Genomic DNA, 19,759 nt, shown 5'->3' with positions numbered 1-19,759 from the left:
CCGGTTGACTGCAGCATCGTTAGGTGGCAGCTGTAGCGAGCTTGCTGCACGACCAGTCAGCTTCTATTTCCCGCCCATGCGCTGATTCAGAGGAGGATCTCCTCCCTCTCCGTTCATTTACTTGCTTTAAAACTCTGCTTCTTTCTTTGGCCGCTAGTGTGTGTTAACTGCAGTAGAGGAGGAATGGAGTGCCTTTCCTCAACACAGACAATCTCGCATCTTTCTCACAGTTTTCTATAGCACATGAGCGCGCGTCGTTTAAAACTCTATCAACCGAGTTTTTCTTATAGCTGTGAACTTAAAAATTATCGAATCTTCCTCGAATTTCAAGGCACATATTTTATTTGGTATTTGCTTTCAAAAGAAGAGAATGTGAGGAGGACGTTCCTCCCTTCCCTCCCCCGAGGAACCGCCACTGACTTCTGTTTCTCTAAAGATCTGAGTTTCTCTGCAAAAAATTCACGGAGCTTATCGATATATTCTTTGTGCAGGGTTTCTAAATGCCTCTTCAATTTCTTGGACTTCATGCTATCTGCAGCCAAAATCTTGAAACGAATAACACATTGAGGTTTTTCTTCACCACTTATTATAGTGCTTGTAAAACCGAAGTTTAAGTACGCTTGGCCATATTTTCGTGTTTTTTTCATACTAGGTTTAGCACTAGCACTGGGTGTTTCTGATGAAGTAAAGCTTCTTCGTCCTCATGCTTATGTTTGCTTCCAATTAAAAAACTATCCATATTACACTAGCGTTGGAACTCCACGTGACAAACTCACAACACAATCGCAATAGAACAACTAACAAGTCACCCCAGACGCGCTGCTTTTAGTATATAGTCGCATATTTTTAATCCAGAAAGTTCGAGACTCATCGATATCTTACGCGAACATTCGGGTAACAAGAAATGACGTCATAATACAGCATGACTGCACTACATCGGCAGCGATAGCCAATGTTGCTAATAGAGTTTAAATTCCAGCGTATTGAGTTATTCTCATCTGTCTTCCTCTCTTAAATTATGGGGCCGGCACAGAACTATCCAAAGCAAAAAAAAAGGGGGGTGTGAAATACGAAAATCTGCGAACCGCTGCATTAGGTATCTACATAATTCCGTTCAACATTTCTCCATTTCGTCATCATTCCATAGAATTTCCCGAACGCCGGCTGGCGACGCACGGAGGGGGCTGGCCTAGGGACGAGTGGGGTTGCTTGCTCGAAACCTGGGTACGCAGCGACCTTAGTGTAGTCTGGCGGTGTGGGTTTGGGAATGCATCTAGCTTGAGGGTTGGCGCAATAGGTCGTAGACGGTCGCAGTGCTGGGTCATAGTACCCCCTTCCCAAAATTCCATTCCATAGGAGGCCTACCAGCAATAGCAGTACGTGAAAAGAAAAAACACGATCGTGCAAAAAATGTTTCACAGAACCAACATCATTAATAGTTACTGTATATAATGAGATTTTATGACAGATTTAGTCTGTCGTCAGAACCGAAATCGAAAGCTCTGAATACCGACTCCTCATCCCTGCTGTTCACAAGCATATGTCTAAACAGATGGCATACCAAAAAACCATATTTTGAGTATTAGATGTTCTTGTCAAAATCTCCGAGTCGACATGTTGTATCGCAATTATTTTTCCCTACATTTTCTGCAAAAGGAAAGTTTAATATAAAATCTACGAGCGCTGACGGGAGGATCGACTACTACTTGCCAACTGCGACCGTGTCATTAACGCTGTCCGGATACTTTACCTCCTCTTAAAAGAACTGGCGTCCTCCGAGGTTAAACGACTAAATTTAGGACCAGTGTCTCTGTTAACATGACCGGATGAACAGGTTTCGGTAAACCGGTTAGTTGGACACCACAAAAACCATCTCTCCCCTTTGTTAACAACCCCATGAAAAACAAAGGACGGGAGGACTACAGCAGAAGAAAACACGTAAGACACGCACTCGGGGGAGCCGCGGATCGCATTCCGATGCCGGTCATATCGTCAGAATGCGCAGGTGAATTCTATAGCGAGGGATCCAAAGAAGATTGTGAAGAGCCGAGTCTCATCTTACTCTGATCTCCCTTCAAACGTGTGGGCTGCAAGCCTCTTACCAAAAGGGACTAGAAATTCACTATCACGCATGGCTGCTATGGGACTTGTAGTACACACGAAGTTGTTAACAGCTTAATTGAATAATTTCGTTACTAGTATAATTCTCATACTATTACTAATAACATCACAGAATATTCTCATACAGTGATCAATTTCATTACACAGAGTAATCTCATATCGCCAATATCAATTCCGGTACCTTACAGAATATTCTTATACCGACAGTGATCAATAACCTCACAAAGTATTCTCATACCAACAGTGATCAATAACCTCACAAAGTATTCTCATACCAACAGTGATCAATAACCTCACAAAGTATTCTCATACCAACAGTGATCAGTAACCTCACAAAGTATTCTCATACCAACAGTGATCAATATCCTCACAAAGTATTCTCATACCAACAGTGATCAATATCCTCACAAAGTATTCTCATACCAAGTGATCAGTAACCTCACAAAGTATTCTCATACCAACAGTGATCAATAACCTTATAAAGTATTCTCATACCAACAGTGGTCAATAACCTCACAAATTATTCTCACACCAACAGTGATCAATAACCTTACAAAGTATTCTCATACCAACAGTGATCAATAACCTCACAAATTATTCTCACACCAACAGTGATCAATAACCTTACAAAGTATTCTCATACCAACAGTGATCAATAACCTTACAAAGTATTCTCATACCAACAGTGATCAATAACCTCACAAAGTATTCTCATACCAACAGTGATCATTAACCTCACAAATTATTCTCATACCAACACTGATCAATTCCCTCAAGGAGTAATCTCGTACCGACAGTGACAAGTAACATCAGAAAATATTTTCATATCAACAGTGATTAATAACTTCTTAAGTAATATCGTATAACACAGATCAATTACCTCAGAGAGTTAGCTCATACAGTCATTGATCAATTGTCTCAATCTCATACAGCCATTCTCCAATTATCTCACAGAGTAATCTCATAATCCTAGCCATCAATTATCTCATAATCTCATACTGCCTTTGATCGATTACCTCATAATCTCATACTGCCATTGATCAATTACCTCATAATCTCATGCAGTCATTGATCAGTTATTTCATAGAGTAATATCATACAGCCGTTGATTAATTACCTCACAGAGTATAATCTCATACTGCCATTGATCAATTACCTCACAGAATAACCTCATACAATCGTTCATCAATTACCTCACAAAGTAATCTCATACTGCCATAATCAATTACGTCGCAAGTAATTTCATACCGCCTCTAATCAATAAACTCGTGAAATAATCTCATACCACTATTTATCTATTGCCCCACAGAATAACCTCATACCATTATTGAACAATAATCTCACATAATAATCCCAAAACACCACTGATCAATTCTGTCACAGAGTAATCTCATATCACCTTTGATCAATCATCTCACTCGGTAATCTCATACCGCCTCTTACAAAATATCTCACACAGTAGTTTCACATCGCCACTGATCAGTTGCCTCACAGAGCAATTTTGTCATTAATGCATTACCTCTCACTATAATCTCATAGGCCTTTGATCAGCTACTTCAATGAATAATTTCATATTCCCACTGACAAATTGTCTCACACGGAAATCTCATACCTCCATTGACAAATAACATTACAAAATATTCTGAAAACTGCAACTTCCATAACTGGGATATTGAAAAATAAACTTCTGAAAACAGAAACAGCATGCAAATATAACTGCTGGTGGGGAAGTTATAAAACAAAATACAGCTTATATCGTAACTTGGATAAGGTTTATTAAATAAATTTCTTCTTCATTGTATAGAGTAACTGAAAAAAGGTTTTCATTTCCACTAGTACACTTCAACATGAGCACCATTTATAGCGCGACAGTTACCAAAACGATACTCAACCTCTCGCCAGGTGTTCACCAACATATCAGGTGTTATAAGCTCAACTGCTTGAATGATACGCTGTCTCAAATCAATCAAATTACGAACATTTCTGATGTACACAAAATTTTTAATAAAACCCCACGCACAAAAATCCAAAGGAGTTAAATCCGGGGATCTAGGCGGCCAGGAAGTTGGCCCACCCCTACTAATCCAATTTCTTGGGAAGGTTACATAAAAAACGTTTTAAAATTTCGATGGAAGTGTGGTGGAGCACCATCCTGCTGAAATGTTAAACCTGGTGGAAATTGCGGAATAGCGAAGTTCTCCAGCATATCAAGGCACATGATTTATGTGGGCTTCTAGCAAATGATTTACGCATCTGATCCACGGTCATTTCGGCCATATGCTTTTTAGAATGTTTCCCTGTCTTTGAAATCAAGCTTCAATTATCTCGTAGAGTTCTATCCCACTCGTAAATGGATTTGTGTATAGGAGGATCCACATCCCAATCCTTCCGTATGCGCCGCTGAACACGCGTAACTCAATTCAATTCTGCAAACCAGAGCACACATTGAACTTTTTGCTGTACCGTCCACATTTCTATTGACAAGAAATTAGACTGATAAATACAAATTTTCATTCCTGCAACAATAAGCTTGAAACGAAACATTTCACACAACAATGTCCATGCAACAATAAGCTTGAAACAAAACATTGCACACAACAATGGCCATGGAAAAGGTATGAAACGAAATCTTGTAGAGTTTTTCCTATTGATTGAGCTTTATCTTTAGGAATTATAATATACTGTTCTGAATAAGCTATTATTTCTGTATACTCTTAGTGTGGACACGGTGTGTAATTAGAGTTAATAGAAAATATTTTTTTAAAACATCAGAAACCTTGTCACGTTAAATGGATAAAAGCATACTTTATTTATAGACAGACACATAAGCAGGTATTGCACACTGTGAACCTCTAACTGACATGTACTGAAGGTCCAGATATCGAGACCAGCTTATCGGCTTTCTTTACTTGTAGAACAAGGCTTGCAGTTATCTGGCGAACGCCGGTACGTGATCGGCAGCAAGCAATTGGATCACAACACGTGCTCAGACTCCATCTCGATTGGATAAAGAAATCTCCCAAAGACGTGCAAGATGGTGAGGGTAGTGAAGTCAAGGTAACATCGGGGAGTTTTCATTAATTAGAACAGGGCTGGGCACCGGGAGCGAATCCAAACTCTAAACGGGATGTATTATTTGTTATGTTGTGCTTGAAATACTGAATACCTTTAATAGAGCTGTTTGTGGCGTTAGGTACAGGCTGATCATTTAGTCCTGACAGCTCAGCGACGCGAAAGAGGGGAAGTAATAGGAGGAGTGGGGAGAGTTCCGGAGTAGAGATAAGGGCGAGCGGTCGGTAAAGGAATGCAGTACAGCTTAATTGTACTGGAAACATACCGCTCTACCACACGCATGATATCCGATCGCTCCGAAGGCAAGCGAGTGAATAACCCAAACACCCCTTACAGTAACTAAATGGACTCGTCTGTCCCAGACGCACATCTCCGGCGACTGTCAGGACTAAATAATCGTACTGTCATATAGCTATTTCAACTACGATGGTAAGAGAATGTCGCCATTTTTCCAACTTCATTCTTCTAAGATCTTGCACCTCTGCGTGTAAAACAATGTATGGCGAGTTTTCTCGTCACGAATCCCTACAACAATATATATATATATATATATATATATATATATATATATATATATATATATATATATAATTTAGACCGGCCAGAGGCCGTTTACCAAAGTTATCTTTGTTTTCTGTTTTTACTTTTTCGTTTGTTTCCTTTGTTTTACTTACACTAATACAAACACAACACCCATTCCCGAGGCGGGACTCGAACCCACAACCCTTCGGACCAAGCGATAGAGACATGCCGTGCCCCTACCGCTTGAGCCATCCGGGCCGGCAAAGATATTGAAATGGCACCTTATTAACCTATATACAGACTATTTCATAACATGTGAGACCCACTTCACCGGTGGACACATTGTCACAAAGCAATGAAAAATGTTAATATAAACATCAGTCTCATTTGATTTTGGTTGCAAGTTACAGTCATGCTTGCATGTCGATAATATGGAGCTGCTTACCATTAGGTACAAGAAGTGCGTCGTGTCTCAGGTTGTCGTATTAGGTGTTTGTCGGATAACTACAAGTATTTCAATGTTGGGAATGAGTTGTGAATGAGCAATTGTTTTCAAGTAGCCTCACAAATAAAAGTACAATGGCCTTAGATCTGGAGAACGCGTAAGCCAGCCATAACATAACTAGTAAACTGATCGATAGATAAAGCATATGTCCAGTTCAATTGGCTTTAACTCAGCAATAAAGACATATATGTACTGTTTATGGACTTTTTTCGATTTTTTTTGTCTCTCCTGTCCACCGATGAAGTGAATCCCACACGTTACGAAATATTCTGTATATTGGTTATTATGTACACTCCTTAATGCAAGTTATTTGAGTCTAATGAACACTTCTATTTGGAGACCAGAGGACAATTACATTATTCTGCGATATTCGAAAATTTATTGAAAGTCTTGCTGTGCCAGATGCCAAAAGTTAAAGATCAAAAGTCATAAATGATTCTAGGATTGGTTATTATATATATATACTCCTTAGTGCAAGTTATTTGAGTCCAGTGAGCACTTCTGTCTGGGTGCCGAAGGACAATTATGTTATTGTGATGTCTTCGCAGATTTATTGCAAGCCTTATTATACCAGTTAAAGATCAGAAGTCACAAAGGATTCTTGGAAACAAGAAGATATGGAAACTACAATAACAACAGTGTAAATTATAAAGTTACAAATCATACTAAAAAAACTTGAACTGAGAGAACTGGTATATAAATTTTCTCAGGTGAAAAACTTAGCAAATAAATTCAATATGTAGCAGATTATTTCTGACTGAGGTTCTGGCTGATAAGTACATCTATTATCAGGCAGTACATTTCACTTGACGATATGTGTCAGAGGAAGAACAAAAATTGTTTGTATACATCTGAAGTCTGATTAGTGTAATACATAACTAATCGGCGATTGTATGCAATGGAGGGGGAAAGGAACTGGCTACCCTATCCCATTATCTCCTGATCTAGTTGCCTTGTGAGTAATGCCTTATTGGTGTCACTTATGAGGTTCAAACCGGTCTTCGGACAGTTGACTAAACAACAATTACCTCTGATTGAGGTTCTGGGTGATATGTATATCTATTATCAGGCAGTACATCTCACTTGACGATGTGTGTCAGAGGAAGAACAATTGTTTGTAAGAACAATTGTTTGTATATATCTGAAGTCTGATTGGTGTAGGTAATCGGCGATGTATGCATTGGAGGGGGAAAGGAACTGGCCACCCTACTCCATTGTCTCCTGGCCTAGTTGCCTCTTGAGTGATTCCTTATTGGTGTTACATATGAGGTTCAAACCTGTCTTAGGACAGTTGACTAAACAACATGTAACAAATACTGCAGAGCATGACTCGGTGTACACTGTATGTACACTGTACAGACTCTTGAGTCTCCCTCCGCAACTTATTGTGCGGAGGACAGGAGGGCTTTCTTATTTCACACAACTTTCTCCGAGCATCGGCTCATTTCTAATTTGATTGATACTATACACAAACCTGGAAAAATAATCAGTATCAAAGGCAAAATTAACGTTTACTCACAAAGAAATACAGATAAGAGGCAAACGATTGCATTGATGGCGTTTGCAAATGCGATAGGAACATTTCGATGGTGTTCAGGTAAAGGGATCAAATCATTTTTTATGCAAATGGAGTTTTGTTCCCCAGGTGGATACACAAGTTAAATTCTGCAAGTGGGTATGCAAAATAAAAGAAAAAAAGAATATTAGTATTGATTATGTTTTATTTATGTAGAAAATGATTTACAATAAGGGTTCTACGTTTAATTTTAATTTATCCCAAAACTCATTTTTATGACTTATTTCCCTTTATCCAAATATCATCGATTTATTCCTCCCTTTATAATAATTAAATGTCGCAGAACTAGGAAGAATTCGATAAAATTTGACAAATTCATTGATAATCCATTCGTTCTAATTCATCGGCTCATGTCTGCTTATTTCAGACAAGCATTCTTCGGATCCACAAACAATGAATAAGACGGGGGAGGGGAGATATCTCTCGACTGTTTTCCGCCATACGAAATATAGTTTACAACTGGTGATGATCTCTACTACGTATTATAACTGCTTAGATGGCGATAGTTGGTATAAATATGGGACAGTAACAAATGTCCACGATCTCAAAGAGGATCCATCTTCCCAACATATTGGGGATCCAATGAATTTATTGCAACACTTTATTAAGATCAGTGGCAAAGCTAAAGTGTAAATATTGGGTAGGCTGAAAAACTCTGCTTAGCTTACATCTTTTTACAGAGTAGATGTTTATTGGCTTTTCTAACAAATTTTTTGTGACACAGACACCACAAGAAGATTTTCACCCCTAAACAGAACACAAGTAAAATAATATAATTTATTTGTCTCAAAACACACTGTTAGCTAAGAATATTCCTTATACTATGAAAATTTAACATTTTTATTTTGTCTTCCTCCATCCTCTATTTTAACATATAAATGTAGTGTCTATCTCCTATCTTTGTAAGCACATTTTGTTTCATACGTCCACCTTGAAAATGGTTTCTCTTTTACGGAAAATTGATATCTAACACATATTCATACACTTTTTATTAAACTAAACTCAACAACGCAACGCTTCTACAGAACACTAATATAGCGTGACATAATATGGTGACGAAGATGTAGCGAAACGATACCCCTTCCCCGGTCTCCCCTCAAATTGCGAGTCAAGGTCATAGTCATGCCTTTAGAGGCTTTTTCCACGAGCCTCGCGGCTCGCATTGCTCTCTCCATACTGGGTTGACTGTCAACAGTGAATTTAATTATATGGAAGGATCGGTGTGCAACCAGTGTTACGATACATCGTTATTACGAACTTATAGGCATAATGTTACTAGGAATAATAACTGAAATTTTTTGGGTAGGCTAATCCTCAAAAGCCTCTTAAGAGCTTTGTCACAGATTAAGATGTAGTTTCCTATATTAATATTAGAAATTTTGACATTGACTAAAAAATCCGTACGCCTACGTCCAGGCATACTGTGCAGTATTTCGTTACAGGAACATTAAATCCATTTTTACATTTTATGTTTAACTTAATGTACGTGTAAAATATAACTAATAAGAGTTTATAAATTACAGTTTCTAAAAGTACCCGTTGTCCCCTAGGATAATACATTCAGCCAATGAACGAAATGTTGTTAACCATCTTAGCAGCTATTCCTAGGATTCCTCGACTCCTTAAGACATATGACTTTAGGCACCCAAATCGTCTCTTTATGTATGTGTGTATGTATTTATTCACACTGCAATGGGTATATACCCGGTGGCAGTGGTAACTAATTGCATTCAATAATGACAATAATAAACTTATTAATCAAAAATACAATTAATAATAATACTAATAATTAATACTAACAACAACAATAATAATAATAATAATAATAATAATAATAATAATAATAATAATAATAATAATAACAGGGAATATCCTAAATTAAATGAAGCACGATCACTTAAAATAACATTTAAAATAAATCTAATTTGTATCTTAAACCTAAGTTCGAACTAAAACCCACGAGTATGATATTTTCATATCTGCACAAGTACCTTTCAAAATTACACTCATTTCGCTGTCAACTCACTCACTGCACTGGAACTACGACACATTTCACTGATTCTATCCTGATTTCACTAACACTTCAAAAACATTTCACTGTTCAAATACTTTGCACTGCCACTATAAACTATAAAGCTTCACTGACAGGAACACGTTTCACTTATACAACACACTTCACTAACACAACACACTTCACTGACACAACATAATTCTTCACTGATACAACACTTCAATAACAAAATATCATTTACACCCTTTAAATACTGTGTATAATTACCGTCTATTAGTAAAGTCATTATCTCATTATGTAGACCATTATTAATTTTAGAATGCCAGAAAAATAGGAAAGCAGACACAGAAATTAATTATAGATTAAACAAAGCAAACCAAATTTACTATCAAATAAAGCATTATATTGACAGCAAAGAAATAATTCAACAATAATACTAAAATTCGAATAGCCAAAGACACACAATATAGCTTCCGAGATTCAGAAAGCTGAGCAATGTTGAAGAAACACGAAAGCAAAATTACATGTGTAGAAATGATTAGATACCTTCGTAAATGCAGAGGAAGATAAAAAATTTATACAATGACAAACAGCCATATAAGAAAAACATTAAATCAAGAACCAGCAACAGAAATAATAGACACAAACGAACTGAGATGGTTTGCTACGTAAGCAGAATGGATAGTGATATGAAACCAAAATAGGGTGACCAGACGTCCTCTTTTGCCCGGACATGTCCTCCTTTTTAGGCCTTTGTCCGGGGTCCTGGCGGATTTAAAAAAAAAATCAAGAAATGTCATCCTTTTCGTAATTTGTATGCCTGATATTTTGAAATTATCTGATTTGACACCTTTTCAATTAATTTGCCTGTAGGTGGCAGCAGCTTCGACGGAATATACTCTTTGCCAACGATTATAATTCCCTTTGCTCCTCCTTATTATGGTCGTTGCTCAGAGGTAGCTAGTAAATCGAGGAGTGAATGTAAATCTAAATAGAAATTTTCTGACATCTTTAATAATTTTATTACAGTTCCCATGACTTTCATATGTAGCTAACTGTAAAATCATTATTATTAAGTTTTCTCATAATTATTTTGTAATAAAATAGATATTAACATACTTTTAATATGATATAAGCCAAATCTGTACTGTAAATATTTTACAATAAAGAAGATATTGACGTAATTTAAAGTATAATAAAGCCTAAATCTAAGTACATATTTTCTGTCTTATTTTTTTTCGAACAATATCCTCGTCTTTTAAGCTTTGTGTCCTCTTTTTTATCGTCGTCAATCTGGTCACCCCAAACCAGAACAGATTTGGGAGGCTAGAGTGGAAGGAAATAGAGGAAGAGAGTGACCGAGAATACAATGGGAAGGATACATAGAAAAATTAGTAAGTAATAGAGCAAAGACCCTGCAGGAAACAAAAAGACTAACACAAGATAGGGTAAAAATACATTAAATTGATCACGACTGGCTAAGGAAACCCAACGCCCGAAAGGACAAAAGTGAAAGAAGAAGGATACTAGAATGAGTATAAAATTAAAAGGAAAATGCAATTCAAGAGTGTGATTCCAAAACTTGCTCAGTCCATTTGGCCATTTTTTATGATTCATATGTACATATGATTATGTTTGAGACTTCTATTATTGTATTTTAAGCTTGTTTTCTTCTAACCAATAAACTACCATTAAACATTAATAAAACTAACATAATTCAATTTAAAACCACTTCAAATTTAATCTCTGAAACATTAGACACAACTATCAATAATATACCTCTACTAAAAATATTAACAACCAAATTTATTGGTTTGCATACATTAAATTGGAAATATCATATTAAAGAAATAACCCCCAAACTTAGCTCAGCATGCTTCGCAATTAGGTCTTTACAACAATTTCTAAACAGTAGTATCTTAAAGACAATATATTTTGCCTATTTTCATTCCATTATGTCCTACGGAATAATATTTTGGTGAAATTCTGCAAATAGTAAAAATATATTTTTATTACAAAAAAGAGCCTTTAGAATAATAGTTGGAGCAAAGGCTAGAGAACCGTGTAGATTATTTAAAAAAAAAATTAGAGATTCTGACCTTAACAAATCAGTACATATACTCTTTAATAAATTTCCTCTTATGTAATAAAGAAAATTTTCCAAGTAATTCAGCCATACATAGTATAAATACCCGCAGAAAGAATGATTTCCATACGCCACCATTAAATTTATCATCCTATCAAAGGGGAGTACGTTACATGACGATAAAAATGTTCTATAGTCTTCCTGAAGACATTAAGAATCATAGTCAAAACCCTGCATTATTTAAGGTAAAACTAAAAAATTACTTAATATCTCATACTTTCTATTCTGTAAATGAATTCTTGACATTTCACAGTACTATGTAAATATTTAATACTATTACATGGTAAACATACTGCTTTGTATAATATGTTATTGTTATTAAGGTATTAATTCTATACATATTTCATTTCATATTTGCATTTTTTATGTTAAACGTATGAATTGGAATTGTTCTTTACTCTATGCTATAAAGCAAATGAAAGAATATTATGGAACGAATAAGTCTATCTATCTATCTATCTATCTATCTATCTATCTATCTATCTATCTATCTATCTATCTATCTATCTATCTATCTATCTATCTATCTATCTATCTATCTATCTATCTATCTATCTATCTATCTATCTATCCATCTATCCATCCATCCATCCATCCATCCATCCATCCATCCATCCATCCATCCACCCATCCACCCACCCACCGACCGACCTACCTACCTACCTAGCTATCTATCTATCTATCTATCTATCTATCTATCTATCTATCTATCTATCTATCTATCTATCTATCTATCTATCTATCTATCTAAAACAACGCCATTTCTTGTCTAAAAGTTTGTGTTATTGTGCATATCACTTGAAAACTCGCTCAGTCCGTAGAACAGTGTATAAAAAATTAGCGCAGTCCTTTCATAAAAATGGACTCAACGCATTTTGGGATCACACTCAATTACATTTCGAAATATCGGTACTCCGATACCCTTCTATTAAGGACATGAAGAGCCCGATACTACTTCATTGTATCTAGTAAATTTCAATCAATTACAGTATATTACGATCCGTAGAATAAAACAAACTCTAGAATTTATTCAAAATAAGACAAGTCTCTCTGAATTTGGACAGTAAAATGTCACATGACATAAAACATAAAAGGATGATGACGACACAGAAGAATCTGGTAACATAAACAGCTGAAACTGCGCGAGTACACGTTCACATTTCAACAATAGGCCTACTACGTTGGAGTGCAGTTTACGATTGAAATACGGCGCACGTTGAATTGTTTGTTATTGAAATGCTGATTTCCAAAATAAGCACTATTGAGTATTGAGATGGGGATGCTGGCTTGAAGAGATTGTCGGTGGGGTAGAGGGGGAGGTCTTGAGAGTCAAGGGCAACAAGACCCGGATGCAGAGTGGTGGCAGTTCCCAGAACAGGAATCGGAGAGGAGGAGCAACAAAAAGCAACCTTGAAGGCGAGCGACAGTCGGTCGTTTGAAGGAGGAAAAACGTTGCCAAAAATTCCACAGTCAATTTAACAGCATCGCTAATCACCCACCATAGCGACTGGAACAAACAAAAACATTACGCAATAAGGAGATGGCGCCTGACCCACTGAGTGGGAAAGAAAGAGAGAAAACGAAAAGGAGAAGCAAAGAGAGAAGAAAAGAAAATGAAAAACAAAGAAAGCAAGAAAAAGAAGATAGAACACAAATACACAAGAAAAGGACAAAGGAGAGGAAGAAAAGAAACTGAAGAAGTAACAAATAAATATAAACTAAGTTACATGAAGATTGTCTTAGATTCTTATACATTTTTATGTTCCTAATATGTTCAGTTCCTAATACCAATGATATCCCCGTTTATAGTTCATTTTCTTCAACCCTCATTTCGAAGCTACTTACCCATTATAGTTCTACGAAATGTTTATTTGGCCATTTTTCAGTACATCATTCAATATGGTATTATTGTTTGGGGTGGAATTACAAAAATTAATCTTAGCCCGTTAAATTTACTACAAAAACGAATAATTGAAATTTGTTGAAGAAACGCTTTGATTATCCAACTAAATTAATTTATTATGAATTTAATGTATTTAATATTGAACAAATTTATAAATATACTCTGTTAAAATTTTATCTTAAAAATCGTAATAAGTTCTGTACTCCAACCACGAGAAAGTCTCTGGGGAATGTGACGGAGCGGAGTAATGCTGTGAATGAATGTTGATGTCATAAGATGTCATAAGGTCACACACGTGGGTACTCGTATCTCTATTGGCCAGCTCTCACAGCACAAATGATAACATTGATACACATATTTATACTACCCAAGTTACAAAATTAGATCACTGTTAATCTACTGGTCTTTTAATCCCTCCATACAGGAAATAACATATGCAGGAGAGCGCATGGTTTTTAAACTGACGTTATAACTATAATATTATCTACTTCGCTCCAATAGATGACGCAATAGTAAGCACATTCCTTTCACGGTTGATCTCCTGGTTGGAGAATAGTTTATTACAGGCACATAATCAAGACACAAGACGAAATAATAATCCAACATTAGTAGAACCTAAATATTTCACATCTGCTGGTCTAAAGGCTGGTTCACAATAAACCGGAAACGGAAACGACAACAAGAACAACAACAGAAATAATGTTAAAATAAATGTTTTTAAATGTGAGCATTTACAATAGTTAATTGAGAATGCTCAAATTTAAATACATTTATTTTAACAATATTTCCGTTCTCGTTATCGTTTCCGTTCACGGTTTATTGTGAACCAGCCTTAAAGCATAGCATTAATTTTGGTCCTCGGTTGTATAAATGTTATGTTTTATTTAACGACGCTCGCAACTGCCGAGGTTATATCAGCGTCGCCGGTGTGCCGAAATTTTGTCCCGCAGGAATTCTTTTACATGTCAGTAGATTGTCAGTAAATCTACTGACATGAGCCTGTCGCATTTAAGCACACTTAAATGCCATCGACCTTGCCCGGGATCGAACCCGCAACCTCGGGCATAGAAGGCCACGCTATACCAACTCGCCAACCAGGCCGACTCGGTTGTATAATTCTTTAGCTAAATTACTCCCAGAACTTCTAACATGTAACCCACTAACATATAACAAGAAAATTAGAAACGTGTTAATGTCTTCAATTTAATTAAATAAATTTATAGGCTATGTGTATGAATTAATCAGCCTATATTATATTTGTATTCTATAATCTATTAGTCTTTTGCTAAAATTTATTACGTTTCTTGTCAACATTCCCGGTTGATTTAAGTAGTAGACTGGTAGATACTGAATATGAGCTAAGTTCGTCCAATATTTGAGGAGAAATCGCTGTACACACATACAACATCACGAGAGCACTTTCTCTATGGTAGGAATCTGAGAATTTTTTTCTCTCGTTAATCTCTAAATCGTAGGAATCCGAGAACATGTTTCCCTTCGAAAATCACTAAATTTTATTTTACAGTAGACTACAATATTTGAGCCGTTCAGAGCAAAAGTGATGTAAGTCAAAATTGGGTAATGAGGTTTAGAGTAAAAATTCTGTACAATACAGCGCAAAGTAGCAATTAATATGTTCTTCTTGCTATTAACTGACTACTAATAGTTTAAATAAATTGAATATGCTATTAACTGACTACTAATAGTTTAAATAAATTGAATATTAATTGCTTCTTTGCGCTGTATTTTACTGAATGTTTACCTTAACTCTCACTACCCATTTTTGACTTACACCACTTCTGCTCTGAACGGCACATTTATAGTTTCTCGCTGTACTTCGCAGAATAAGAAAATAAAAGAAAGAGTAATAAGTAGTACAAAACAAAAGGAATAAGAGGGAGGAAACAAAATTATAATAAAACGGAAATTAAAAGTATGAGAAAGAAAAATAAAGTGACGCGAAGAAAACCAAAAAAAGAGAAGAAAACTTAAGAATCAAAGAATAAAATAGAAATAAAAGTAATACCCGTTAAAGAAACGTAAAGAGAAAGGGAGAAAAGTAAATAGGAAAATAAACACAAAAAAGTAAGAAAGGAGAATAAGTGAGAAAAGGAAGAAAGCAATAGAGAGGAACTAATAAAGGTATTGAAAACAACGATTCACGCACATTTTTTTGGAATTATTATAAAACGTCTTAAATGCAAAAACAGCTTCCAAGAAAGTATAAAATTGAAGAATTTATGCGTAATATACACACAGTAAACACTGCATGGGCTTGGTTCAAAAGTTTCTATTAACCTGACACCAATCTGAGAGATAAATCTCGGTCGGAGTTATAATAAATATGATGATGCCAAGGCTCTTCAAATCCCTCCACGTTCAATCTGAGGTGTCTTCCATAATCTTGTGGATCTTCAATTGCTAACTCGCGAAGCAGAGTATTTGATACATCATGCTTTTGTCTACGAGCAATGCAGTTTCTGCACTTTACACGCTTTGTACGTTTATTATTATTATTATTATTATTATTATTATTATTATTATTATTATTACTACTACTACTACTACTATTATTATTATTACTATTATTATTATTATTATTATTATTATTATTATTATTATTATTAACAAATATATGATTATGTCTCGTGACCAGAATCTTGTACGAAATGGGAATATAAAAATTTGAAATTTATCCTTTGAAGAGGTGGAAAAATTCAAATACCTGGGAGCAATAGTAACAAATATAAATGATATTCGGGAGGAAATTAAACGCAGAATAAATATGGGAAATGCCTGTTATTATTCGGTTGAGAAGCTTTTATCATCCAGTCTGCTATAAAAAAAATCTGAAAGTTAGAAATTATAAAATAATTATATTACCGGTTGTTCTGTATGGTTGTGAAACTTGGACTCTCACTTTGAGAGAGGAACAGAGGTTAAGGGTGTTTGTGAATAAGGTGCTTAGGAAAATATTTGGGGCTTAGAGGGATGAAGTTACAGGAGAATGGAGAAAGTTACACAACACAGAACTGCACGCATTGTATTCTTCACCTGATATAATTAGTAACATTAAATCCAGACGTTTGGGATGGGCAGGGCATGTAGCACGTATGGACGAATCCAGAAATGCATATAGAGTGTTAGTTGGGAGGCTGGAGGGAAAAAGACCTTTGGGGAGGCCGAGATGTAGATGGGAAGATAATATTAAAATGGATTTGAGGGAGGTGGGATATGATGGTAGAGACTGGATTAATCTTGCTCAGAATAGGGACCAACGGCGGCTTATGTGAGGGCGCCAATGAAATTCCGGGGTCCTTAAAAGCCAGTAAGTAAGTATTATTATTTGCCTTAGTTTTTACGTAATATAATTACAGCAGTATCAATAACTTTACCAATGTCGGACATTTTCTGTACGCAGTACCCTATTTACTGGCAATTGTTGTTTAGTCAACTGTCCGAAGACCGATGTGGACCCAAGTGACATCAGCAAGGCATCATTCATGAGGTAACTAGGCCAGGAGATAATGGGGTAGGGTGGCCAGTTCCTTTCCCCCATCCTTGCATACATACACTGCCGACTAGCTACATATTATACTAATCACTATCTTCAGATGTATGCAAACAATAATTGTTTTTCCTCTGACACATGTCGTCAAGTGAGACATACTGTCTGGTAATAGATATACAGCCCTAGACACAAAAAATGACCGGCAGCCATAAGCTAAGTCCCCTTCGGAAGACTTCGGTTGATTCCGTGAGAGCGTAGGTTTACACGTGAAGGAATTTCTTACGCACGACTACGCTCTGTTTTTCCTTTGTTTCGTTTGTTCTTTGCATTTTATATCTGTTTATAGGTGGAGTGTCCCGCGCCGTGGCGTCGTGGTGTAAGGCATCCTGCCTAGGACTCGCGTCACGGAATGCGCGCTGGTTCGAGTCCTCATGGAGGAAGAAATTTTCTCATGAAATTTCAGCCAGTGTATGGGACCGGTGCCCACCCAGCATCGTGATGCACTTGGGGAGCTACGATAGGTAGCGAAATCCGGTTACGCAAACCAGCTATAATGGCTGGGGGTCTCATCGTGTTAACCACACGATACCTTCAGTCTGGTTCGATGATCGTCCACCTCTCCTTCGGCATGTGGCCGTGAGGCCAGCAGCCGGTTGGTCGATCTTGGCCCTTCATGGGCTGTAGCGCCACGGATTATAGGTGAAGTGTTATGAATAATCTATAACGAAGACAATATATTCAAGCATTAAGGGGAGAGGATGATATTTTTTTGGTGAAAAATGAGTAAATTAAAAAAAAAATCTTTAAAATACTCTGTGGCATGTGTGGAAGGCATAGCATAACATTTGTGGGTATTTGTGCCCTTATCGGATGTTGAGTCGCCATTTTTAATCTTCCTGCGTTATGGGTTTTTAAATCACTCGCCCACTTTTATTGTTGTTTCCGGTAAATTAAATTTTCAAAAGAAAAACTTTTTTTTCTCTTTAAAATACTCTTTAATATGTGTGGAATACATTGCATAACATTTTGTGGGTATTTTTGCCCTTATTGGATGTTGAGACGTCATTTTTAAACTTCCTGCGTTATGGATTTTTAAATCACACGCCCCCTTTGATCGGTTTCCAGTAACCTCATTTTTTTTGTTACATTGCGAGACAAAAATGGATATAATTTCTGAACTATTAAAGATACAGGCATGAAATTTATAACACACATTGTTCAGACTATTAGGAAACGTTTCTCTGTAACAGAATTTTGTTAATTGATTTCATTTAAAAAATACGTCTGCTTATTTGCAAGAAAGGAAATCAGAAAATTGTTATTAAATTTTAATTGTTTATTTTACAAACATAGGGACTAATATCAAAATTCTGTTACAGACAGTTTGTAGAACATGCTTTTGCAAATACATTGCAAAAAAAGTTTGAATCTATCTTTAAAAACGGTTTAGATATATCGGTTTTAGTACAATCCTGCATTGGGTATATATATATATATATATATATATATATATATATATATATATATATATATATATTTTTTTTCAAATTTGGGCCTCCAAATATATATATATATATATATATATATATATATATACACGAGTAACTGACAAGATATATATATATATATATATATATATATATATATATTTTTTTTTTTTTTTTTCGAAATATTTATATTTGGTTGAGTTCCTACAGCTATGAGCTCTCTACATACAAAAAATTAATACTTTACATTAAATAGGAAAAAAGTTAAAAAAAAATGCCATCCTCTCCCCTTAAATTAGGTGAAAAATAAACATCCTTTCCCTATTCATGTGAGCCAGGCGCTGCCCGAAGTGGACTTAAACAAATTCACTCTACAGAAGATCGGTCATTTTTTGTGTCTAAGACTGTACATATCAGCCAGCACTTCAATCAAGATTACTGGCAATTGGTTGCTAGTTTATTTGTAGCAAGTACTAGCTGTTCGCAAAGTAGTCTCGTTGCAACGAGGCTTATGAAGTGCACTCCATTATCAAGAACCCAACAGCTGAACACAAAATTTCGCGTTTCGCAATCAACTCTTTTGTATCACTTGCGAAGGTTTCAATTTACGAGTAACTGACAAGATCCATGCGAATTGATTCATTCACAAGCACATTCGGTTTGACATATGTCGCGAGATTCTCCTAAATTCCTTAGCTGGTCGATTTTGAAATAGGATCGTCACATGCGATGAAAATCGTGGACAGGCTACGGTGTGACATCACATTCTTAGTCATAACATGGCCAACATTGACTAAGTTTATATACAAATGCACCTTTAACATGAGTTTAATATAGTAATTCCTTTATTTTTTTTTAGAACTCTGAACATGTATTTATATTAGGTGATTGTTAAGATGGCCATG

Source organism: Periplaneta americana, chromosome 12 (genome assembly GCF_040183065.1).
Source record: "Periplaneta americana isolate PAMFEO1 chromosome 12, P.americana_PAMFEO1_priV1, whole genome shotgun sequence".
In the NCBI taxonomy this organism is placed as follows: domain Eukaryota; kingdom Metazoa; phylum Arthropoda; class Insecta; order Blattodea; family Blattidae; genus Periplaneta; species Periplaneta americana.
The sequence above is the reverse complement of the archived record's forward strand: the minus strand, read 5'-3'. Positions refer to the sequence as shown.